At 46.0% G+C, this 27033-nt stretch overlaps 1 protein-coding gene across 1 annotated transcript in view; it reads right to left on the bottom strand.

Moving 5' to 3' along the window:
* OBSCN (obscurin, cytoskeletal calmodulin and titin-interacting RhoGEF) overlaps positions 1–20476 on the bottom strand; it is a 528918-nt gene extending 508442 nt beyond the window's left edge. The window contains exon 1 of the mRNA XM_073676881.1: positions 20157–20476. The gene's annotated coding sequence lies outside the window, so the exon portion shown is untranslated. The remainder of the gene's footprint in view (positions 1–20156) is intronic.
* Positions 20477–27033: the final 6557 nt, after the last annotated feature.

Genomic DNA, 27033 nt, shown 5'->3' on the forward strand with positions numbered 1-27033 from the left:
TTGTAGTGCCCGTACATTGTAGTGCCCGTACATTGTAGTGCCCGTACATTGTAGTGCCCGTACATTGTAGTGCCCGTACATTGAAGTGCCCGTACATTGTAGTGCCCGTACATTGTAGTGCCTGTACATTGTAGTGCCCTTACATTGTAGTGCCTGTACATTGTAGTGCCCATACATTGTAGTGCCCGTACACTGTATTGCCTGTACATTGTAGTGCCCGTACATTGACGTGCCCGTACATTGTAGTGCCCGTACATTGTCGTGCCCGTACATTGTAGTGCCTGTACATTGTAGTGCCTGTACATTGTAGTGCCCGTACATTGTAGTGCCCTTACATTGTAGTGTCCAGTACATTGTAGTCCCCTACATTATAGTGCCCATACATTGTAGTGCCCTTACATTGTAGTGCCCAGTACATTGTAGTGCCCGTACATTCTAGTGCCCTTACATTGTAGTGCCCAGTACATTGTAGTGCCCCTACATTGTAGTGCCCATACATTGTAGTGCCCTTACATTGTAGTGCCCATACATTGTAGTGCTCATACATTGTAGTGCTCATACATTGTACTGCCCAGTATATTGTAGTGCCCGTACATTGTAGTGCCCTTACATTATAGTGCCCAGTACATTGCAGTGCCTATACATTGTAGTGCCCTTACATTGTAGTGCCTGTACATTGTAGTGCCCTTACATTGAAGTGCCCTTACATTGTAGTGCCCGTACATTGTCGTGCCTGTACATTGTAGTGCCCTTACATTGTAGTGCCTGTACATTGTAGTGCCCTTACATTGTAGTGCCTGTACATTGTAGTGCCTGTACATTGTAGTGCCTGTACATTGTAGTGCCTGTACATTGTAGTGCCTGTACATTGTAGTGCCCAGTACATTGTAGTGCCTGTACATTGTAGTGCCCTTACATTGAAGTGCCCGTACATTGCAGTGCCCTTACATTGTCGTGCCTGTACATTGTAGTGCCCTTACATTGTAGTGCCTGTACATTGTAGTGCCCGTACATTGTAGTGCCTGTACATTGTAGTGCCCGTACATTGTAGTGCCTGTACATTGTAGTGCCTGTACATTGTAGTGCCCGTACATTGAAGTACCTGTACATTGTAGTGCCTTTACATTGTAGTGCCTGTACATTGTAGTGCCTGTACATTGTAGTGCCCAGTACATTGTAGTGCATGTACATTGTAGTGCCCAGTACATTGTATGGCCTTTATATTGTAGTGCCTGTACATTGTAGTGCCTGTACATTGTAGTGCCCGTACATTGTAGTGCCCGTACATTGTAGTGCCCAGTACATTGTAGTGCCCAGTACATTGTAGTGCCCAGTACATTGTAGTGCCCAGTACATTGTATGGCCTTTATATTGTAGTGCCTGTACATTGTAGTGCCCGTACATTGTAGTGCCCTTACATTGTAGTGCCCTTACATTGTAGTGTCCAGTACATTGTAGTCCCCTACATTATAGTGCCCATACATTGTAGTGCCCTTACATTGTAGTGCCCAGTACATTGTAGTGCCCGTACATTCTAGTGCCCTTACATTGTAGTGCCCAGTACATTGTAGTGTCCAGTACATTGTAGTCCCCTACATTATAGTGCCCATACATTGTAGTGCCCTTACATTGTAGTGCCCAGTACATTGTAGTGCCCGTACATTGTAGTGCCCTTACATTGTAGTGCCCAGTACATTGTAGTGCCCATACATTGTAGTGCTCATACATTGTAGTGCTCATACATTGTACTGCCCAGTATATTGTAGTGCCCGTACATTGTAGTGCCCTTACATTATAGTGCCCAGTACATTGCAGTGCCTATACATTGTAGTGCCCTTACATTGTAGTGCCTGTACATTGTAGTGCCCTTACATTGAAGTGCCCTTACATTGTAGTGCCCGTACATTGTCGTGCCTGTACATTGTAGTGCCCTTACATTGTAGTGCCTGTACATTGTAGTGCCCTTACATTGTAGTGCCTGTACATTGTAGTGCCTGTACATTGTAGTGCCTGTACATTGTAGTGCCTGTACATTGTAGTGCCTGTACATTGTAGTGCCCAGTACATTGTAGTGCCTGTACATTGTAGTGCCCTTACATTGAAGTGCCCGTACATTGCAGTGCCCTTACATTGTCGTGCCTGTACATTGTAGTGCCCTTACATTGTAGTGCCTGTACATTGTAGTGCCCGTACATTGTAGTGCCTGTACATTGTAGTGCCCGTACATTGTAGTGCCTGTACATTGTAGTGCCTGTACATTGTAGTGCCCGTACATTGAAGTACCTGTACATTGTAGTGCCTTTACATTGTAGTGCCTGTACATTGTAGTGCCTGTACATTGTAGTGCCCAGTACATTGTAGTGCATGTACATTGTAGTGCCCAGTACATTGTATGGCCTTTATATTGTAGTGCCTGTACATTGTAGTGCCTGTACATTGTAGTGCCCGTACATTGTAGTGCCCGTACATTGTAGTGCCCAGTACATTGTAGTGCCCAGTACATTGTAGTGCCCAGTACATTGTAGTGCCCAGTACATTGTATGGCCTTTATATTGTAGTGCCTGTACATTGTAGTGCCCGTACATTGTAGTGCCCTTACATTGTAGTGCCCTTACATTGTAGTGTCCAGTACATTGTAGTCCCCTACATTATAGTGCCCATACATTGTAGTGCCCTTACATTGTAGTGCCCAGTACATTGTAGTGCCCGTACATTCTAGTGCCCTTACATTGTAGTGCCCAGTACATTGTAGTGTCCAGTACATTGTAGTCCCCTACATTATAGTGCCCATACATTGTAGTGCCCTTACATTGTAGTGCCCAGTACATTGTAGTGCCCGTACATTGTAGTGCCCTTACATTGTAGTGCCCAGTACATTGTAGTGCCCATACATTGTAGTGCTCATACATTGTAGTGCTCATACATTGTACTGCCCAGTATATTGTAGTGCCCGTACATTGTAGTGCCCTTACATTATAGTGCCCAGTACATTGCAGTGCCTATACATTGTAGTGCCCTTACATTGTAGTGCCTGTACATTGTAGTGCCCTTACATTGAAGTGCCCGTACATTGTAGTGCCTGTACATTGTAGTGCACTTACATTGTAGTGCCTGTACATTGTAGTGCCCTTACATTGTAGTGCCTGTACATTGTAGTGCCCGTACATTGAAGTACCCGTACATTGTAGTGCCTGTACATTGTAGTGCCTGTACATTGTAGTGCCCAGTACATTGTAGTGCCCGTACATTGTAGTGCCCGTACATTGTAGTGCCCGTACATTGCAGTGCCCTTACATTGTCGTGCCTGTACATTGTAGTGCACTTACATTGTAGTGCCTGTACATTGTAGTGCCCGTACATTGAAGTACCTGTACATTGTAGTGCCTGTACATTGTAGTGCCTGTACATTGTAGTGCCTGTACATTGTAGTGCCCAGTACATTGTTGTGCATAGTACATTGTATGGCCTTTATATTGTAGTGCCTGTACATTGTAGTGCCTTTACATTGTAGTGCAGTAGCAGCAGGGGTCCAATATGTAATTAAAAAGTAACTTTTAATAGATAATTTTAAAACTGCAGCTAAACCGACAAATAGCCATCTAAACAGACACTAAAATGTGTATATAAAGTGCAAAAGTGAACCAGTGCAATGAAGAGGCCGTCCATATATGCAGAAGGGGCATGAATACAAGGGCACCCTGATTTCCCTGTCGTGCCCCGAGCATGTCTCCCATCCTGACAAGGACGATGATGCAGACATGTTTGTGATTTTAGTGCTGTACAGCACTCTGTCAGCAAACAAGGGCACTTCTTGAGCAAGTAACCCTCTAAATTGTCCTTTTGGAAACATTCCCGGGTAACCTTAACTTGGGACTCTGTTTTTTTTAATCTATTTTTGGTCTACATATACACCCCTGAGGAGTCCTCCATTACTGGCGGTTTGTATATTGACATTACTAGCGGATTAGACCCCCCATGGTCCTATATACAATATAATTCACCCCCCATGGTCCTCCATACAATATACTGCACCCCCATAGTCCTCCATACAATATAATTCACTCTTCATGGTCCTCCATACAATGTAATGCACCTCCATGGTCCTCCATACAATATAATTCACCCCCTCATGGTCCTCCATACAATATAATTCACTCTCCGTGTTCCTCCATACAATATAATTCAGTCCCCATGGTCCTCCATACAATAAAATTCACTCTCCGTGGTCCTCCATACAATATAATTCACCCACCGCCATGGTCCTCCATACAATATAATTCACTCTCCATGGTCCTCCATACAATATAATTCACCCACCCCCATGGTCCTCCATACAATATAATTCACCCACCGCCATGGTCCTGAGTACAATATAATTCACTCTCCGTGGTCCTCCATACAATATAATTCACCCCCCATGGTCCTCTATACAATATAATTCATCCCCCCATGGTCCTGCATACAATATAATTCACTCTCCGTGGTCCTCCATACAATATAATGCTGTCCCCATGGTCCTCCATACAATATAATCCACCCACCCCCATGGTCCTCCATACAATATAATTCACCCCCCATGGTCCTCCATACAATATAAGTCACCCACCGCCATGGTCCTCCATACAATATAATTCACTCTCCGTGGTCCTCCATACAATATAATTCACCCACCCCCATGGTCCTCCATACAATATAATTCACCCACCGCCATGGTCCTGAGTACAATATAATTCACTCTCCGCAGGTCCTCCATACAATATAATTCACCCCCCATGGTCCTTATACAATATAATTCACCCCCCCATGGTCCTACATACAATATAATTCACTCTCTGTGGTCCTCCATACAATATAATGCTGTCCCCATGGTCCTCCATACAATATAATCCACCCACCCCCATGGTCCTCCATACAATATAATTCACCCCCCAATGTCCTCCATACAATATAATTAACTCTCTGTGGTCCGCCATACAATATAATTCACCCCCACCCCATGGTCCTCCATACAATATAATGCATAATAACGTATTTCAGAGATTTACATGGAAACTCCGATGTAAGCGCTCAGCGCAGAGCACAGGATAAATGTGAGCCGAGCCTTGCTCCGGTCTTTGGGAGGCAGAATGAACAAATCAACAGCAGGTGAAGAATTGGTTTTATTTATTTTTCACTCCTTTCCTCGTGCGGTATAAGTGATTAGACGACTTTATTCTTTGGGTCGGTGCGATTGCAGCGATACCAGATTTATAGCGAGTTTTTAGATTTTGCTGCTGTCACACACTAAAAGAAGCTTTTTATACAAAAAAACAAGTTCTTGCATCGCCATATTTGAGACCTTTATTTTTGCCATAATTTTGATGACAGAGTCATATGAGCGCTTGTTTTTTGCGGGACGAGTTGACGTTTTTATTATTACCATTTTCAGTCACATGACATTTTTTGATCGCTTTCTCAGCAAATCAGAAAAGGTTTATTGTTTTTTTATTATGCCGCTCCACGTGTGGTAAAAGTGATAAGGCAGCTTTATTCTTCAGGTCAGTACAATTACAGCGATACCACATTCACCATACTTTGCAGACTATAAGACCATAAGTCGCACCTTGGGGTGTTAAAATAGGAAAAAATATGTTTTTAATAAAATGAGGCAGGGTGGAGCCTGGGAGGAGGGGGTGTTTGGTGGTACGAGGCTGGAAGGAGGGGTGTTTGGTGGTACGAGCCTGGGAGGAGGGGTTGTTTGGCGGTACGAGGCTGGAAGGAGGGGTGTTTGGTGGTACGAGCCTGGGAGGAGGGGGTGTTTGGCGGTACGAGGCTGGGAGGAGAGGGTGTTTGGCGATCCAAGGCTGGAAGGACGGGGTGTTTGGTGGTACGAGGCTGGAAGGACGGGGTGTTTGGCAGTACGAGGCTGGGAGGAGAAGGTGTTTGGTGGTACGAGGCTGGGAGGAGGGGGTGCTTGGCGGTACAAGGCTGGGATGAGGGGGTGTTTGGCGGTACGAGCCTGGGAGGAGGGGGTGTTTGGTGGCACGAGCCTGGGAGGAGGGGGTGTTTGGTGGTACGAGGCTGGGAGGAGAAGGTGTTTGGTGGTACGAGGCTGGGAGGAGGGGGTGCTTGGCGGTACAAGGCTGGGAGGAGGGGGTGTTTGGCGGTACAAGGCTGGAAGGAGGGGGTGTTTGGTGGTACGAGGCTGGAAGGAGGGGGTGTTTGGCGGTACGAGGCTGGGAGGAGAGGGTGCTTGGCAGTACAAGGCTGGGAGGAGAGGGTGCTTGGCGGTACAAGGCTGGGAGGAGGGGGTGTTTGGTGGTACGAGGCTGGAAGGAGGGGGTGTTTGGTGGTAAGAGGCTGGGAGGAGGGGGTGCTTGGCGGTACAAGGCTGGGAGGAGGGGGTGTTTTGCGATACGAGCCTGGGAGGAGGGGGTGTTTGGTGGTACGAGGCTGGAAGGAGGGGGTGTTTGGTGGTACAAGGCTGGGAGGAGGGGGTGTTTGGCGGTACAAGGCCGGGAGGAGGGGGTGTTTGGCGGTACAAGGCTGGGAGGAGGGGGTGTTTGGTGGTACAAGGCTGGGAGGAGGTGGTGCTTGGTGGTACAAGGCTGGGAGGAGGGGGTGTTTGGCGGTACAAGGCCGCGGGCTTTCAGAAAATGATGGCGGAGTCCCCGCACTTACTATTATTTTCACTGCAGTGGATTCCAGGAAAATGGCCACAGGAAGCGGGTGTTTGGTGGTACGAGGCTGGGAGGAGGGGGTGTTTGGTGGTACGAGGCTGGGAGGAGGGGGTGTTTGGTGGTACGAGGCTGGGAGGAGGGGGTGTTTGGTGGTACGAGGCTGGGAGGAGGGGGTGTTTGGTGGTACGAGGCTGGGAGGAGGGGGTGTTTGGTGGTACGAGGCTGGGAGGAGGGGGTGTTTGGTGGTACGAGGCTGGGAGGAGGGGGTGTTTGGTGGTACGAGGCTGGGAGGAGGGGGTGTTTGGTGGTACGAGGCTGGGAGGAGGGGGTGTTTGGTGGTACGAGGCTGGGAGGAGGGGGTGTTTGGTGGTACGAGGCTGGGAGGAGGGGGTGTTTGGTGGTACGAGGCTGGGAGGAGGGGGTGTTTGGTGGTACGAGGCTGGGAGGAGGGGGTGTTTGGTGGTACGAGGCTGGGAGGAGGGGGTGTTTGGTGGTACGAGGCTGGGAGGAGGGGGTGTTTGGTGGTACGAGGCTGGGAGGAGGGGGTGTTTGGTGGTACGAGGCTGGGAGGAGGGGGTGTTTGGTGGTACGAGGCTGGGAGGAGGGGGTGTTTGGTGGTACGAGGCTGGGAGGAGGGGGTGTTTGGTGGTACGAGGCTGGGAGGAGGGGGTGTTTGGTGGTACGAGGCTGGGAGGAGGGGGTGTTTGGTGGTACGAGGCTGGGAGGAGGGGGTGTTTGGTGGTACGAGGCTGGGAGGAGGGGGTGTTTGGTGGTACGAGGCTGGGAGGAGGGGGTGTTTGGTGGTACGAGGCTGGGAGGAGGGGGTGTTTGGTGGTACGAGGCTAGGAGGAGGGGGTGTTTGGTGGTACGAGGCTGGGAGGAGGGGGTGTTTGGTGGTATGAGCCTGGGAGGAGGAGGTGTTTGGCGGTACGAGGCTGGGAGGAGGGGGTGTTTGGTGGTATGAGCCTGGGAGGAGGAGGTGTTTGGCGGTACGAGGCTGGGAGGAGGGGGTGTTTGGTGGTATGAGACTGGGAGGAGGGGGTGTTTGGAGGTACAAGGCTGAGAGGAGGGGGTGTTTGGCGGTACAAAGCTGGGAGGAGGGGGTGTTTGGCAGTACAAGGCTGGGAGGAGGGGGTGTTTGGCGATACAAGGCTGGGAGGAGGAGGTGTTTGGCGGTACAAGGCTGGGAGGAGGGGGTGTTTGGCGGTACAAGGCTGGGAGGAGGGGGTGTTTGGCGGTACGAGCCTGGGAGGAGGGGGTGATTGGCGGTACAAGGCTGGGAGGAGGGGGTGTTTGGCGGTACAAGGCTGGGAGGAGGGGGTGTTTGGCGGTACAAGGCTGGGAAGAGGGGGTGTTTGGCGGTACAATGCTGGGAGGAGGGGGTGTTTGGTGCTACGAGCCTGGGAGGAGGGGGTGTTTGGTGGTATGAGCCTGGGAGGAGGGGGTGTTTGGCGGTACAAGGCTGGGAGGAGGGGTTTTTTGGTGGTACGAGCCTGGAAGGAGGGGGTGTTTGGTAGTACGAGGCTGGGAGGAGGGGGTGTTTGCTGGTATGAGCCTAGGAGGAGGGGGTGTTTGGCGGTACGAGCATGGGAGGAGGGGGTGTTTGGTGGTACGGGCCAGGGAGGAGGGGTTTTTTGGCGGTACGAGGCTGGGAGGAGGGAATGTTTGGCGGTACGAGGTTGGTAGGAGGGGGTGTTTGGTTGTATGAGCCTGGGAGGAGGGGGTGTTTGGCGGTACGAGGCTGTGAGGAGGGGGTGTTTGGTGGTACGAGGCTGGGAGGAGGGGGTGTTTGGCGGTACAAGGGGAGGAGGGGGGGTTTGGCGGTACAAGGCTGGGATGAGGTGGTGTTTGGTGGTACGAGGCTGGGAGGAAGGGGTGCTTGGCTGTGCAAGGCTGGGAGGATGGGGTGTTTGGCGGTACAAGGCTGGGAGGAGGGAGGGTTTGGTGGTACGAGCCTGGAAGGAGAGGGTATTTGGTGGTATGAGGCTGGGAGGAGGGGGTGTTTGGCGGTACGAGCCTGGGAGGAGGGGTCTTTTGGCGGTACGAGGCTGGGAGGAGGGGGTGTTTGGCGGTATAAGGCTGGGAGGAAGGGGTGTTTGGTGGTACAAGGCAGGGAGGAGGGGGTGTTTGGTGGTACGAGGCTGGGAGGAGGCGGTGTTTGGTGGTACAAGGCTGGGAGGAGGGGGTGTTTGGCGGTACAAGGCCGCGGGCTTTCAGAAAATGATGGCGGAGTCCCCGCACTTACTATTGTTTTCACTGCAGTGGACTCCAGGAAAATGGCCACAGGAAGCGGGTGATTGGTGGTATGAGCCTGGGAGGAGGGGGTGTTTGGTGGTACGAGGCTGGGAGGAGGGGGTGTTTGGTGGTACGAGGCTGGGAGGAGGGTGTGTTTGGTGGTACGAGGCTAGGAGGAGGGGGTGTTTGGTGGTACGAGGCTAGGAGGAGGGGGTGTTTGGTGGTACGAGGCTAGGAGGAGGGGGTGTTTGGTGGTACGAGGCTAGGAGGAGGGGGTGTTTGGTGGTACAAGGCAGGGAGGAGGGGGTGTTTGGTGGTACAAGGCAGGGAGGAGGGGGTGTTTGGTGGTACGAGACTAGGAGGATGTGGTGTTTGGTGGTACGAGGTTGGCAGGAGGAGGTGTTTGGCAGATCCCTCTGTGTGTAATGACTCTATATAATAGATCCCTCTGTGTGTAATGACTCTATATAATAGATCGCTCTGTGTGTTATGACTCTATATAATAGATCCCTCTGTGTGTAATGATTCTATATAATAGATCGCTCTGTGTGTAATGACTCTATATAATAGATCCCTCAGGGTGTAATGACTCTATATAATAGATCCCTCTGCGTGTAATGACTCTATATAATAGATCCCTCTGCGTGTAATGACTCTGTATAATAGATGCCTCTGCGTGTAATGACTCTGTATAATAGATGCCTCTGCGTGTAATGACTCTGTATAATAGATGCCTCTGCGTGTAATGACTCTGTATAATAGATGCCTCTGCGTGTAATGACTCTGTATAATAGATGCCTCTGCGTGTAATGACTCTGTATAATAGATCCCTCTGCGTGTAATGACTCTGTATAATAGATCCCTCTGCGTGTAATGACTCTGTATAATAGATCCCTCTGCGTGTAATGACTCTGTATAATAGATCGCTCTGCGTGTAATGACTCTATGTAATAGATCCCTCTGCGTGTAATGACTCTATGTAATAGATCCCTCTGCGTGTAATGACTATGTAATAGATCCCTCTGCGTGTAATGACTCTATGTAATAGATCCCTCTGCGTGTAATGACTCTATATAATAGATTCCTCTGCGTGTAATGACTCTATATAATAGATCCCTCTGCGTGTAATGACTCTATATAATAGATCCCTCTGCGTGTAATGACTCTATATAATAGATCCCTCTGCGTGTAATGACTCTATATAATAGATCCCTCTGCGTGTAATGACTCTATATAATAGATCCCTCTGCGTGTAATGACTCTATATAATAGATCCCTCTGCGTGTAATGACTCTATATAATAGATCCCTCTGCGTGTAATGACTCTATATAATAGATCCCTCTGCGTGTAATGACTCTATATAATAGATCCCTCTGTGTGTAATGACTCTATATAATAGATCCCTCTGTGTGTAATGACTCTATATAATAGATCCCTCTGTGTGTAATGACTCTATATAATAGATCCCTCTGTGTGTAATGACTCTATATAATAGATCCCTCTGTGTGTAATGACTCTATATAATAGATCCCTCTGTGTGTAATGACTCTATATAATAGATCCCTCTGTGTGTAATGACTATATAATAGATCCCTCTGTGTGTAATGACTCTATATAATAGATCCCTCTGTGTAATGACTCTATATAATAGATCCCTCTGTGTGTAATGACTCTATATAATAGATCCCTCTGTGTGTAATGACTCTATATAATAGATCCCTCTGTGTGTAATGACTCTATATAATAGATCCCTCTGTGTGTAATGACTCTATATAATAGATCCCTCTGTGTGTAATGACTATATATAATAGATCCCTCTGTGTGTAATGACTCTATATAATAGATCCCTCTGTGTGTAATGACCCTATATAATAGATCCCTCTGTGTGTAATGACTCTATATAATAGATCCCTCTGTGTGTAATGACTCTATATAATAGATCCCTCTGTGTGTAATGACTCTATATAATAGATCCCTCTGCGTGTAATGACTATATAATAGATCCCTCTGCGTGTAATGACTCTATATAATAGATCCCTCTGCGTGTAATGACTCTATATAATAGATCCCTCTGCGTGTAATGACTCTATATAATAGATCCCTCTGCGTGTAATGACTCTATATAATAGATCCCTCTGCGTGTAATGACTCTATATAATAGATCCCTCTGCGTGTAATGACTCTATATAATAGATCCCTCTGCGTGTAATGACTCTATATAATAGATCCCTCTGCGTGTAATGACTCTATATAATAGATCCCTCTGTGTGTAATGACTCTATATAATAGATCCCTCTGTGTGTAATGACTCTATATAATAGATCCCTCTGTGTGTAATGACTCTATATAATAGATCCCTCTGTGTGTAATGACTCTATATAATAGATCCCTCTGTGTGTAATGACTCTATATAATAGATCCCTCTGTGTGTAATGACTCTATATAATAGATCCCTCTGTGTGTAATGACTATATAATAGATCCCTCTGTGTGTAATGACTCTATATAATAGATCCCTCTGTGTAATGACTCTATATAATAGATCCCTCTGTGTGTAATGACTCTATATAATAGATCCCTCTGTGTGTAATGACTCTATATAATAGATCCCTCTGTGTGTAATGACTCTATATAATAGATCCCTCTGTGTGTAATGACTCTATATAATAGATCCCTCTGTGTGTAATGACTCTATATAATAGATCCCTCTGTGTGTAATGACTCTATATAATAGATCCCTCTGTGTGTAATGACCCTATATAATAGATCCCTCTGTGTGTAATGACTCTATATAATAGATCCCTCTGTGTGTAATGACCCTATATAATAGATCCCTCTGTGTGTAATGACTCTATATAATAGATCCCTCTGTGTGTAATGACTCTATATAATAGATCCCTCTGTGTGTAATGACTCTATATAATAGATCCCTCTGTGTGTAATGACTCTATATAATAGATCCCTCTGTGTGTAATGACTATATAATAGATCCCTCTGTGTGTAATGACTCTATATAATAGATCCCTCTGTGTGTAATGACTCTATATAATAGATCCCTCTGTGTGTAATGACTCTATATAATAGATCCCTCTGTGTGTAATGACCCTATATAATAGATCCCTCTGTGTGTAATGACTCTATATAATAGATCCCTCTGTGTGTAATGACTCTATATAATAGATCCCTCTGCGTGTAATGACTCTATATAATAGATCCCTCTGTGTGTAATGACTCTATATAATAGATCCCTCTGTGTGTAATGACTCTATATAATATAGGATTGACACTTTTTGGTGATATTGTAATATCGTTTTTTACTTTTAGGTCAAATTTATGCAGAAATAAGGAAAATTCTGAAGGTTCATAAACTTTCAAGCAGCAAAGAAAAATCTCCACTTAGCCCAGACTATGACCATGATATAACTAGCTGCTGCAGAACCTCATCACACACCTCAGCTGCTGCAGAACCTCATCACACACCTCAGCTGCTGCAGAACCTCATCATACACACCTCAGCTGCTGCAGAACCACATAATACACCTCAGCTGCTGCAGAACCTCATCACACACCTCAGCTGCTGCAGAACCTCATCATACACACCTCAGCTGCTGCAGAACCACATAATACACCTCAGCTGCTGCAGAACATCACAATACACCTCAGCTGCTGCAGAACATCATAATACACCTCAGCTGCTGCAGAACCACATAATACACCTCAGCTGCTGCAGAACATCATAATACACCTCAGCTGCTGCAGAACATCATAATACACCTCAGCTGCTGCAGAACATCATAATACACCTCAGCTGCTGCAGAACCTCATCATACACCTCAGCTGCTGCAGAACCTCATCATACACCTCAGCTGCTGCATAACCTCATCACACACCTCAGCTGCTGCAGAACCTCATCATACACCTCAGCTGCTGCAGAACCTCATCATACACCTCAGCTGCTGCAGAACCTCATCACACACCTCAGCTGCTGCAGAACCTCATCATACACCTCAGCTGCTGCAGAACCTCATCATACACCTCAGCTGCTGCAGAACCTCATCATACACCTCAGCTGCTGCATAACCTCATCACACACCTCAGCTGCTGCAGAACCTCATCACACACCTTAGCTGCTGCAGAACCTCATCACACACCTCAGCTGCTGCAGAACCTCATCACACACCTCAGCTGCTGCAGAACCTCATCATACACCTCAGCTGCTGCAGAACCACATAATACACCTCAGCCGCTGCAGAACCTCATCACACACCTTAGCTGCTGCAGAACCACATCATACACATCAGCTGCTGCAGAACCTCATCATACACCTCAGCTGCTGCAGAACCACATAATACACCTCAGCTGCTGCAGAACCTCATCACACACCTCAGCTGCTGCAGAACCTCATCACACACCTTAGCTGCTGCAGAACCTCATCACACACCTCAGCTGCTGCAGAACCTCATCACACACCTCAGCTGCTGCAGAACCTCATCATACACCTCAGCTGCTGCAGAACCACATAATACACCTCAGCTGTTGCAGAACATAACACACCTCAGCCGCTGCAGAACCTCATCACACACCTTAGCTGCTGCAGAACCACATCATACACATCAGCTGCTGCAGAACCTCATCATACACCTCAGCTGCTGCAGAACCACATAATACACCTCAGCTGCTGCAGAACCTCATCACACACCTCAGCTGCTGCAGAACCTCATCACACACCTCAGCTGCTGCAGAACCACATAATACACCTCAGCCACTGCAGAACCTCATCATACCCCTCAGCTGCTGCAGAGCCTCATCATACACCTCAGCTGCTGCAGAACCTCATCATACACCTCAGCTGCTGCAGAACATCATAATACACCTCAGCTGCTGCAGAACCTCATAATATACCTCAGCTGCTGCAGAACCACATCATACACCTCAGCTGCTGCAGAACCTCATCACACACCTCAGCTGCTGCATAACCTCATCACACACCTCAGCTGCTGCAGAACATAATACACCTCAGCTGCTGCAGAACCACATAATACACCTCAGCTGCTGCAGAACCTCATCATACACCTCAGCTGCTGCAGAACCACATAATACACCTCAGCTGCTGCAGAACCTCATCACACACCTCAGCTGCTGCAGAACCTCATCACACACCTCAGCTGCTGCAGAACCTCATCACACACCTCAGCTGCTGCAGAACCTCATCACACACCTCAGCTGCTGCATACCCTCATCATACACCTCAGCTGCTGCAGAACCTCATCATGAACCTTGGCTGCTGCAGAACCTCATCACACACCTCAGCTGCTGCATACCCTCATCATACACCTCAGCTTCTGCAGAACAACATAATACCCCTCAGCTGCTGCAGAACCTCATCATGAATCTTGGCTGCTGCAGAACCTCATCATGCACCTCAGCTGCTGCATAACCTCATCATACACCTCAGCTGCTGCAGAACCTCATGCACCCCAGCTGCTGCAGAACCTCATAATACACAACTCAGCTGCTGCAGAACCTCATAATTCACAACTCAGCTGCTGCAGAACCTCATAATTCACAACTCAGCTGCTGCAGAACCTGACACTGTGGTGCGGCTGCCTGGGATTGCAATTCGACTGCTTGGGACTGCGCTGCGACCGCCTGGGACTGCGTTGTGGCCGCCTGGGACTGCACTGTGGCTGCCCGGGACTGCGTTGCGGCTGCCTGGGACTGCCCTGCGGCTGCCTGGGACTGCCCTATGGCTGCCTGGGACTGCCCTACGGCTGCCTGGGACTGTGTTGCGGCAGCCTGGGACTGCCCTACGGCTGCCTGGGACTGCGCTGTGGCTGCCCAGGACTGTGTTTCGGCTGCCTGGGACTGATCTGCCGCTGCCTGGGACCGCTCTGCGGCTGCTCGGGACTGTGTTGCGGCTGCCTGGGACTGAAATTCGACTACTTGGGCGCGCTAGCAACACCCAGAAACAGGGTGTAGACAGCACCTACGAGACCCTAGAAGGAGGCACAATGGAGGGGGCTTTACAATGGAGGGGGCTTTATTTTGGGGAGTAGAGTTGGTTAAATTGCCCTGGTTGGTGGCCGCTATTTGCACCAAACGTCTCAGCCGCTGGATATTCCAGGGAAACAGCAGGACTAACTAGTGAGACGGAGCTCCGTGCACGTATGAAGGGGAATCAGGACTAAGTATCAGCAGCTGTTTGTAGCAAACTTGTCTCTATACCCTCACCTGGTCCGGACTGGACACAGTCCCTGAGGAAGAAGGACGCTACCTTGGAAGTGCCGAGGATTAGTCACATCTTTTTGCTTCTGGACCTTTCCATAGTTAGAGATGTCACATCACCCAGAGCAGGTTGCTCAGAAGCAAATCAGCCGATCGGGACGTTAGCGGAGCGCTGCAGGAAAGCGTGGAGCCGCCATAGAGACATCGCCCAACTCTGGCCCAGAAGCTACAAGTGACGGACGAGCTCTACTTCTCATCCATGAGACAAGGCTCAGTGACAGATCCCGAGGACTCGCCACCTGTAACTTCGGATTACCGCATCTTCAGGTAGGAACAACTTCCTGTTTACTTGGAGAATTTCTTAAATTGCCCTACAGCGCAGTTTGCAACTTTGATTTTTGTTTTTGGTTATTAATTCCTTGGAGTTTTATGAAAGCAATAAAACTGCACCCGTGTGGACCGAACCGCATTGCCTGTGTGAACGCTGCCTAATGCCTACAAGAAAGCGTGAATCTCTACAATTGGTGGAGAATGCGGGCAGTAGTCCCAGAGAGTGCAGGTGATTGCAGTGTAAAGATTGAAGGTCCTGGGTAAAAACAGCTACAGAGCTGCGAACACAGCCTGAAGCATGGAGGAGCTGTCCTGCCGGAAGGTGACTGCTGTGGTGTCATGGCGTCACTGCTGCGGTGTCATGGCGTCACTGCTGCGGTGTCATGGCGTCACTGCTGCGGCTCGGGAGTTGTGGGTTCCGGCTGCTCAGGACTTGTTGAATGCTATCGTTATTGGTTGAGATTTTCCGTTATTCTGCAAGGTATGGACTGAAGCTGTTGGCAAGAGGGGAGGATGTAGTATGCTGAGCACAGACCAGCATCAGCGCAGGTGTAGCAGAGCGGTGCGTGAGGCCGTGTGTCTGCAGAGTGGTGCGTGGGGCCGTGTGTCGGCAGAGCGGTGCGTGAGGCCGTGTGTCGGCAGAGCGGTGCGTGGGGCCGTGTGTCGGCAGAGCGGTGCGTGGGGCCGTGTGTCGGCAGAGCGGTGCGTGGGGCCGTGTGTCGGCAGAGCGGTGCGTGGGGCCGTGTGTCGGCAGAGCGGTGCGTGGGGCCGTGTGTCGGCAGAGCGGTGCGTGGGGCCGTGTGTCGGCAGAGCGGTGCGTGGGGCCGTGTGTCGGCAGAGCGGTGCGTGGGGCCGTGTGTCGGCAGAGCGGTGCGTGGGGCCGTGTGTCGGCAGAGCGGTGCGTGGGGCCGTGTGTCGGCAGAGCGGTGCGTGGGGCCGTGTGTCGGCAGAGCGGTGCGTGAGGCCGTGTGTCGGCAGAGCGGTGCGTGAGGCCGTGTGTCGGCAGAGCGGTGCGTGAGGCCGTGTGTCGGCAGAGCGGTGCGTGAGGCCGTGTGTCGGCAGAGCGGTGCGTGAGGCCGTGTGTCGGCAGAGCGGTGCGTGAGGCCGTGTGTCGGCAGAGCGGTGCGTGAGGCCGTGTGTCGGCAGAGCGGTGCGTGAGGCCGTGTGTCGGCAGAGCGGTGCGTGAGGCCGTGTGTCGGCAGAGCGGTGCGTGAGGCCGTGTGTCGGCAGAGCGGTGCGTGAGGCCGTGTGTCGGCAGAGCGGTGCGTGAGGCCGTGTGTCGGCAGAGCGGTGCGTGAGGCCGTGTGTCGGCAGAGCGGTGCGTGAGGCCGTGTGTCGGCAGAGCGGTGCGTGAGGCCGTGTGTCGGCAGAGCGGTGCGTGAGGCCGTGTGTCGGCAGAGCGGTGCGTGAGGCCGTGTGTCGGCAGAGCGGTGCGTGAGGCCGTGTGTCGGCAGAGCGGTGCGTGAGGCCGTGTGTCGGCAGAGCGGTGCGTGAGGCCGTGTGTCGGCAGAGCGGTGCGTGAGGCCGTGTGTCTGCAGAGCGGTGCGTGAGGCCGTGTGTCTGCAGAGCGGTGCGTGAGGCCGTGTGTCTGCAGAGCGGTGCGTGAGGCCGTGTGTCTGCAGAGCGGTGCGTGAGGCCGTGTGTCGGCAGAGCGGTGCGTGAGGCCGTGTGTCGGCAGAGCGGTGCGTGAGGCCATGTGTCTGCAGAGCTGTGCGTGAGGCGGTATGTCTGCAGAGCGGTGCGTGAGGCCGTGTGTCTGCAGAGCGCTGCGTGAGGCCGTGTGTCTGCAGAGCGCTGTGTGAGGCCGTGTGTCTGCAGAGCTGTGTGTGAGGCCGTGTGTCTGCAGAGCTGTGTGTGAGGCCGTGTGTCTGCAGAGCTGTGTGTGAGGCCGTGTGTCTGCAGAGCGGTGCGTGAGGCGGTATGTCTGCAGAGCGGTGCGTGAGGCCGTGTGTCTGCAGAGCGCTGTGTGAGGCCGTGTGTCTGCAGAGCTGTGTGTGAGGCCGTGTGTCTGCAGAGCTGTGTGTGAGGCCGTGTGTCTGCAGAGCTGTGCGTGAGGCCGTGTGTCTGCAGAGCGGTGCGTGAGGCGGTGTGTCTGCAGAGCGGTGCGTGAGGCCGTGTGTCTGCAGAGCAGTGCGTGAGGCCGTGTGTCTGCAGAGCGCTGTGTGAGGCCGTGTGTCTGCAGAGCTGTGTGTGAGGCCGTGTGTCTGCAGAGCTGTGTGTGAGGCCGTGTGTCTGCAGAGCTGTGTGTGAGGCCGTGTGTCTGCAGAGCGGTGCGTGAGGCGGTATGTCTGCAGAGCGGTGCGTGAGGCCGTGTGTCTGCAGAGCAGTGCGTGAGGCCGTGTGTCTGCAGAGCGCTGTGTGAGGCCGTGTGTCTGCAGAGCGCTGTGTGAGGCCGTGTGTCTGCAGAGCTGTGTGTGAGGCCGTGTGTCTGCAGAGCGGTGCGTGAGGTCGTGTGTCTGCAGAGCTGTGTGTGAGGCCGTGTGTCTGCAGAGCGGTGCGTGAGGCCGTGTGTCTGCAGAGCGGTGTGTGAGGCCGTGTGTCTGCAGAGCGCTGTGTGAGGCCGTGTGTCTGCAGAGCGCTGTGTGAGGCCATGTGTCTGCAGAGCTGTGTGGGCAGAGTTGGATGTTTGCTTGTAGTACTAGACTGACTGCATGTTTAATGATGACTCCCCGGGGTGTCATCAACTGAACTAATAGAGGTGAATATTGAAAAATACTGTATATAACTATAGGCAATCACCTGCTCATTATCACATTATTGCAGTCACCTGCTCATTATCACATTATTGCAGTCACCTGCTCGTTATCACATTATTGCAGTCACCTGCTCATTATCACATTATTGCAGTCACCTGCTCGTTATCGCATTATTGCAGTCACCTGCTCGTTATCGCATTATTGCAGTCACCTGCTCGTTATCGCATAATTGCAGTCACCTGCTCATTATCGCATAATTGCAGTCACCTGCTCATTATCGCATTATTGCAGTCACCTGCTCATTATCACATTATTGCAGTCACCTGCTCATTATCACATTATTGCAGTCACCTGCTCATTATCACATTATTGCAGTCACCTGCTCGTTATCGCATTATTGCAGTCACCTGCTCGTTATCGCATAATTGCAGTCACCTGCTCATTATCGCATAATTGCAGTCACCTGCTCATTATCGCATTATTGCAGTCACCTGCTCATTATCACATTATTGCAGTCACCTGCTCATTATCACATTATTGCAGTCACCTGCTCATTATCGCATTATTGCAGTCACCTGCTCGTTATCGCATTATTGCAGTCACCTGCTCGTTATCGCATTATTGCAGTCACCTGCTCGTTATCGCATTATTGCAGTCACCTGCTCGTTATCGCATTATTGCAGTCACCTGCTCGTTATCGCATTATTGCAGTCACCTGCTCGTTATCACATTATTGCAGTCACCTGCTCATTATCGCATTATTGCAGTGACCTGCTCATTATCGCATTATTGCAGTCACCTGCTCATTATCGCATTATTGCAGTCACCTGCTCATTATCGCATTATTGCAGTCACCTGCTCATTATCGCATTATTGCAGTCACCTGCTCATTATCGCATTATTGCAGTCACCTGCTCATTATCGCATTATTGCAGTCACCTGCTCATTATCGCATTATTGCAGTCACCTGCTCATTATCGCATTATTGCAGTCACCTGCTCGTTATCGCATTATTGCAGTCACCTGCTCGTTATCGCATTATTGCAGTCACCTGCTCGTTATCGCATTATTGCAGTCACCTGCTCGTTATCACATTATTGCAGTCACCTGCTCATTATCACATTATTGCAGTCACCTGCTCATTATCGCATTATTGCAGTCACCTGCTCATTATCGCATTATTGCAGTCACCTGCTCATTATCGCATTATTGCAGTCACCTGCTCATTATCGCATTATTGCAGTCACCTGCTCGTTATCACATTATTGCAGTCACCTGCTCATTGTCGCATTATTGCAGTCACCTGCTCATTATCGCATTATTGCAGTCACCTGCTCATTATCGCATTATTGCAGTCACCTGCTCGTTATCACATTATTGCAGTCACCTGCTCGTTATCACATTATTGCAGTCACCTGCTCATTATCACATTATTGCAGTCACCTGCTCGTTATCACATTATTGCAGTCACCTGCTCATTATCACATTATTGCAGTCACCTGCTCATTATCACATTATTGCAGTCACCTGCACAATATTCAGGATTCTGTTCCTCGGACCCTGCACCCCCCCATCTGCCTGTATCCATCTCGGATCTGAGTCTGGACACTGGTGAATGATTGGCTGCTGCTGAATTATGGCCGGAGCAGCCGTCCCCACTGCCTCCTGTGTCTCTGCTTCCTCTGCCTCTGTCTGTTCTTCCTCCTCTGCCCCTCTGCCATTTCTGCCACCTCCGCCACCTCTTTCTCTTGTCTCCTCTGCCCTTCTGTCTCCACCGCCACCTCTGCCACCTCTGCCTTTTCTGCCTCCTCTGATTTACGCCCCATCAGACTGATCTACAGAAGACATTGTCCCCTTCGTCTGGCGGATCTCCCCATCCCGTACCCGATAATGCCTGCGGTGGATGTGACCGAGGAGTCGCCTCTCACGATGACTCTGATCGGACAGGGATTGTTGGAGATCTGGTGACTGCGCCATTAGATTGTCAGCTCCTGGGAACATCTGACCTCACCTTATCTCCTCGTCCTCAAAGTGTCCGTGCTGTGGCTGTAGGGACCCCCCAGTCGCTCATGGGGACCCCGATGTGAATGCAGAGCTTCTCTCCGGGCGCCGCAGATCCTTTTGCGATTCGTCCAATTACATCCAGTTTGGGACAGAAGTTTAATCTTTTCTTTTGTGATTTTTTTGGCAGGTCAGACTGATCCCCTCTCCCTGCGTCTCCGCGACCTGCAGCCCCAGAGAAAGGAAAGTCACATGAAGGATACAGACACCGTGGTGGGGGAGGAGTGGGCACAGCGGCTCCCGCATCCAAAATAGCCCGGGTGTCGCTTACTGTGCACATTGCCTTTCATGTGGTGGAGCAGAAGGGAGGGAGGAAGGTCCAGAGATGGGCAGTGAGGGCCGGGACTCAGCGACATGGGGAGGACAGGTGCCCAGGAAGGGGGGAGACAGCCAACGACAGGCGGCAAAGTGACCAGAGTGCCAAAAGACAGCGCCAGTCACAGCTCATAACACCCTCAACGCCACGGCTGGGAGACGGCGAAGAAAATCACCAAGATATAATACCGCCATCACACTGCGGGGAGCGGCGCCGGCTGTATATACTCCATAATCTGCAACACCTTCTACTGAGCTCAGAGACGCCAATACTGCCCCTATGTACAAGAATATAACTACTATAATACTGCCCCTATGTACAAGAATATAACTACTATAATACTGCTCCTATGTACAAGAATATAACTACTATAATACTGCTCCTATGTACAAGAATATAACTACTATAATACTATCCCTATGTACAAGAATATAACTACTATAATACTGACCCCTATATACAAGAATATAACTACTATAATACCGCCCCCTATGTACAAGAATATAACTACTATAATACTGCCCCTATGTACAAGAATATAACTACTATAATACTGCTCCTATGTACAAGAATATAACTACTATAATACTGCCCCTATGTACAAGAATATAACTACTATAATACTGCCCCTATGTACAAGAATATAACTACTATAATACTGCTCCTATGTACAAGAATATAACTACTATAATACTGCCCCTATGTACAAGAATATAACTACTATAATACTGCCCCTATGTACAAGAATATAACTACTATAATACTGCCCCTATGTACAAGAATATAACTACTATAATACTGCCCCTATGTACAAGAATATAACTACGATAATACTGCTCCTATGTACAAGAATATAACTACTATAATACTGCCCCTATGTACAAGAATATAACTACTATAATACTGCCCCTATGTACAAGAATATAACTACTATAATACCGCCCCCTATGTACAAGAATATAACTACTATAATACTGCCCCTATGTACAAGAATATAACTACTATAATACTGCTCCTATGTACAAGAATATAACTACTATAATACTGTCCCCTATGTACAAGAATATAACTACTATAATACTGCCCCCTATGTACAAGAATATAACTACTATAATACTGCCCCTATGTACAAGAATATAACTACTATAATACTGCCCCCTATGTACAAGAATATAACTACTATAATACTGCCCCTATGTACAAGAATATAACTACTATAATACTGGTCCCTATGTACATGAATATAACTACTATAATACTGCTCCTATATACAAGAATATAACTACTATAATACTGCCCCCTATGTACAAGAATATAACTACTATAATACTGCTCCTATGTACAAGAATATAACTACTATAATACTGCCCCTATGTACAAGAATATAACTACTATAATACTGCCCCTATGTACAAGAATATAACTACTATAATACTGCCCCCTATGTACAAGAATATAACTACTATAATACTGCCCCCTATGTACAAGAATATAACTACTATAATACTGCCCCTATGTACAAGAATATAACTACTATAATACTGCCCCCTATGTACAAGAATATAACTACTATAATACTGCCCCCTATGTACAAGAATATAACTACTATAATACTGCCCCCTATGTACAAGAATATAACTACTATAATACTGCTCCTATGTACAAGAATATAACTACTATAATACTGCTCCTATGTACAAGAATATAACTACTATACTACTGCCCCCTATGTACAAGAATATAACTACTATAATACTGCCCCCTATTTACAAGAATATAACTACTATAATACTGCCCCTATGTACAAGGATATAAATACTATAATACTGCTCCCTATGTACAAGAATATAACTACTATAATACTGCCCCTATGTACAAGAATATAACTACTATAATACTGCCCCTATGTACAAGAATATAACTACTATAATACTGCCCTCTATGTACAAGAATATAACTACTATAATACTGCCCCTATGTACAAGAATATAATTACTATAATACTGCTCCCTATGTACAAGAATTTAACTACTATAATACTGCTCCTATGTACAAGAATATAACTACTATAATACTGCCCCTATGTACAAGAATATAACTACTATAATACTGCCCGCTATGTACAAGAATATAACTACTATAATACTGCCCCTATGTACAAGGATATAACTACTATAATACTGCTCCCTATGTAAAAGAATATAACTACTATAATACTGCTCCTATGTACAAGAATATAACTACTATAATACTGCCCCCTATGTACAAGAATATAACTACTATAATACTGCCCCCTATGTACAAGAATATAACTAATATAATACTGCCCCTATGTACAAGAATATAACTACTATAATACTGCCCCTATGTACAAGAATATAACTACTATAATACTGCCCCCTATGTACAAGAATATAACTACTATAATACTGCCCCTATGTAAAAGAATATAACTACTATAAACTGCTCCTATGTACAAGAATATAACTACTATAATACTGCCCCTATGTAAAAGAATATAACTACTATAATACTGCTCCTATGTACAAGAATATAACTACTATAATACTGCCCCCTATGTACAAGAATATAACTACTATAATACTGCCCCTATGTACAAGAATATAACTACTATAATACTGCCCCTATGTACAAGAATATAACTACTATAATACTGCCCCCTATGTACAAGAATATAACTACTATAATACTGCCCCCTATGTACAAGAATATAACTACTATAATACTGCCCCCTATGTACAAGAATATAACTACTATAATACTGCCCCCTATGTACAAGAATATAGCTACTTTAAAACTGTCCCTATGTACAAGAATATAACTACTATAATACTGATACTATGTACAAGAATATAACTACTATAATACTGCCCCTATGTACAAGAATATAACTACTATAATACTGCCCCTATGTACAAGAATATAACTACTATAATACTGCCCCCTATGTACAAGAATATAACTACTATAATACTGCCCCCTATGTACAAGAATATAACTACTATAATACTGCCCCCTATGTACAAGAATATAACTACTATAATACTGCCCCCTATGAACAAGAATATAACTATTATAATACTGCCCCCTATGAACAAGAATATAACTACTATAATACTGCCCCTATATACAAGAATATAACCACTATAATACTGACCCCTATATACAAGAATATAACTACTATAATACTGCCCCCTATATACAAGAATATAACTACTATAATACTGCCCACTATGGACAGGAATATAACTACTATAATACTGCCCCCTATATACAAGAATATAACTACTATAATACTGCCCCTATGTACAAGAATATAACTACTATAATATTGCCTCTATATACAAGAATATAACTACTATAATACTGCCCCCTATATACAAGAATATAACTACTATAATACTGCCCCCTATGTACAAGAATATAGCTACTTTAAAACTGTCCCTATGTACAAGAATATAACTACTATAATACTGATACTATGTACAAGAATATAACTACTATAATACTGCCCCTATGTACAAGAATATAACTACTATAATACTGCCCCTATGTACAAGAATATAACTACTATAATACTGCCCCCTATGTACAAGAATATAACTACTATAATACTGCCCCCTATGTACAAGAAATTAACTACTATAATACTGCCCCCTATGTACAAGAATATAACTACTATAATACTGCCCCCTATGTACAAGAATATAACTACTATAATACTGCCCCCTATGAACAAGAATATAACTATTATAATACTGCCCCCTATGAACAAGAATATAACTACTATAATACTGCCCCTATATACAAGAATATAACTACTATAATACTGACCTCTATATACAAGAATATAACTACTATAATACTGCCCCCTATATACAAGAATATAACTACTATAATACTGCCCACTATGGACAGGAATATAACTACTATAATACTGCCCCCTATATACAAGAATATAACTACTATAATACTGCCCCTATGTACAAGAATATAACTACTATAATATTGCCTCTATATACAAGAATATAACTACTATAATACTGCCCCCTATATACAAGAATATAACTACTATAATACTGCCTCTATGTACAAGAATATAACTACTATAATACTGCCCCCTATGTACAAGAATATAACTACTATAATACTGCACCTATATACAAGAATATAACTACTATAATACTGCTCCTATGTACAAGGATATAACTACTGTAATACTGCTCCCTATGTACAAGAATATAACTACTATAATACTGCCCCATGTACAAGAATATAACTACTATAATACCGCTCCTATGTACAAGAATATAACTACTATAATACTGCTCCTATGTACAAGAATATAACTACTATAATACTGCTCCTATGTACAAGAATATAACTACTATAATACTGCCCCTATGTACAAGGATATAACTACTATAATACGGCTCCCTAAGTACAAGAATATAACTACTATAATACTGCCCCCTATGTATAAGAATATAACTACTATAATACTGCTCCCTATGTACAAGAATATAACTACTATAATACTGCCCCTATGTACAAGAATATAACTACTATAATACTGCCCCCTATGTACAAGAATATAACTACTATAATACTGCCCCTATGTACAAGAATATAATTACTATAATACTGCTCCCTATGTACAAGAATTTAACTACTATAATACTGCTCCTATGTACAAGAATATAACTACTATAATACTGCCCCTATGTACAAGAATATAACTACTATAATACTGCCCGCTATGTACAAGAATATAACTACTATAATACTGCCCCTATGTACAAGGATATAACTACTATAATACTGCCCCCTATGTACAAGGATATAACTACTATAATACTGCTCCCTATGTACAAGAATATAACTACTATAATACTGCCCCTATGTAAAAGAATATAACTACTATAATACTGCCCCCTATGTAAAAGAATATAACTACTATAATACTGCCCCCTATGTACAAGAATATAACTACTATAATACTGCCCCCTATGTACAAGAATATAACTACTATAATACTGCCCCCTATGTACAAGAATATAACTACTATAATACTGCCCCCTATGTACAAGAATATAACTACTATAATACTGCCCCTATGTACAAGAATATAACTACTATAATACTGCCCCTATGTACAAGAATATAACTACTATAATACTGCCCCTATGTACAAGAATATAACTACTATAATACTGCCCCCTATGTACAAGAATATAACTACTATAATACTGCCCCCTATGTACAAGAATATAACTACTATAATACTGCCCCCTATGTACAAGAATATAACTACTATAATACTGCCCCCTATGTACAAGAATATAGCTACTTTAAAACTGTCCCTATGTACAAGAATATAACTACCATAATACTGATACTATGTACAAGAATATAACTACTATAATACTGCCCCTATGTACAAGAATATAACTACTATAATACTGCCCCTATGTACAAGAATATAACTACTATAATACTGCCCCCTATGTACAAGAATATAACTACTATAATACTGCCCCCTATGTACAAGAAATTAACTACTATAATACTACCCCCTATGTACAAGAATATAACTACTATAATACTGCCCCCTATGTACAAGAATATAACTACTATAATACTGCCCCCTATGTACAAGAATATAACTACTATAATACTGCCCCCTATGAACAAGAATATAACTATTATAATACTGCCCCCTATGAACAAGAATATAACTACTATAATACTGCCCCTATATACAAGAATATAACTACTATAATACTGCCCCCTATGTACAAGAATATAACTACTATAATACTGCCCCCTATATACAAGAATATAACTACTATAATACTGCCCACTATGGACAGGAATATAACTACTATAATACTGCCCCCTATATACAAGAATATAACTACTATAATACTGCCCCTATGTACAAGAATATAACTACTATAATATTGCCTCTATATACAAGAATATAACTACTATAATACTGCCCCCTATGGACAAGAATATAACTACTATAATACTTCTCCTATGTACAAGAATATAACTACTATAATACTGCCCCCTATGTACAAGAATATAACTACTATAATACTGCTCCCTATGTACAAGAATATAACTACTATAATACTGCTCCCTATGTACAAGAATATAACTACTATAATACTGATACTATGTACAAGAATATAACTACTATAATACTGCCCCTATGTACAAGAATATAACTACTATAATACTGCCCCCTATGTACAAGAATATAACTACTATAATACTGCCCCCTATGTACAAGAATATAACTACTATAATACTGCCCCCTATGTACAAGAATATAACTACTATAATACTGCCCCTATGTACAAGAATATAACTACTATAATACTGCCCCTATGTACAAGAATATAACTACTATAATACTGCCCCCTATATACAAGAATATAACTACTATAATACTGCCCCCTATGTACAAGAATATAACAAC

Source organism: Phyllobates terribilis, unplaced genomic scaffold (assembly GCF_046119375.1).
Source record: "Phyllobates terribilis strain yellow unplaced genomic scaffold, ASM4611937v1 Scaffold_4__5_contigs__length_816908805, whole genome shotgun sequence".
Classification (NCBI taxonomy): Eukaryota; Metazoa; Chordata; class Amphibia; order Anura; family Dendrobatidae; genus Phyllobates; species Phyllobates terribilis.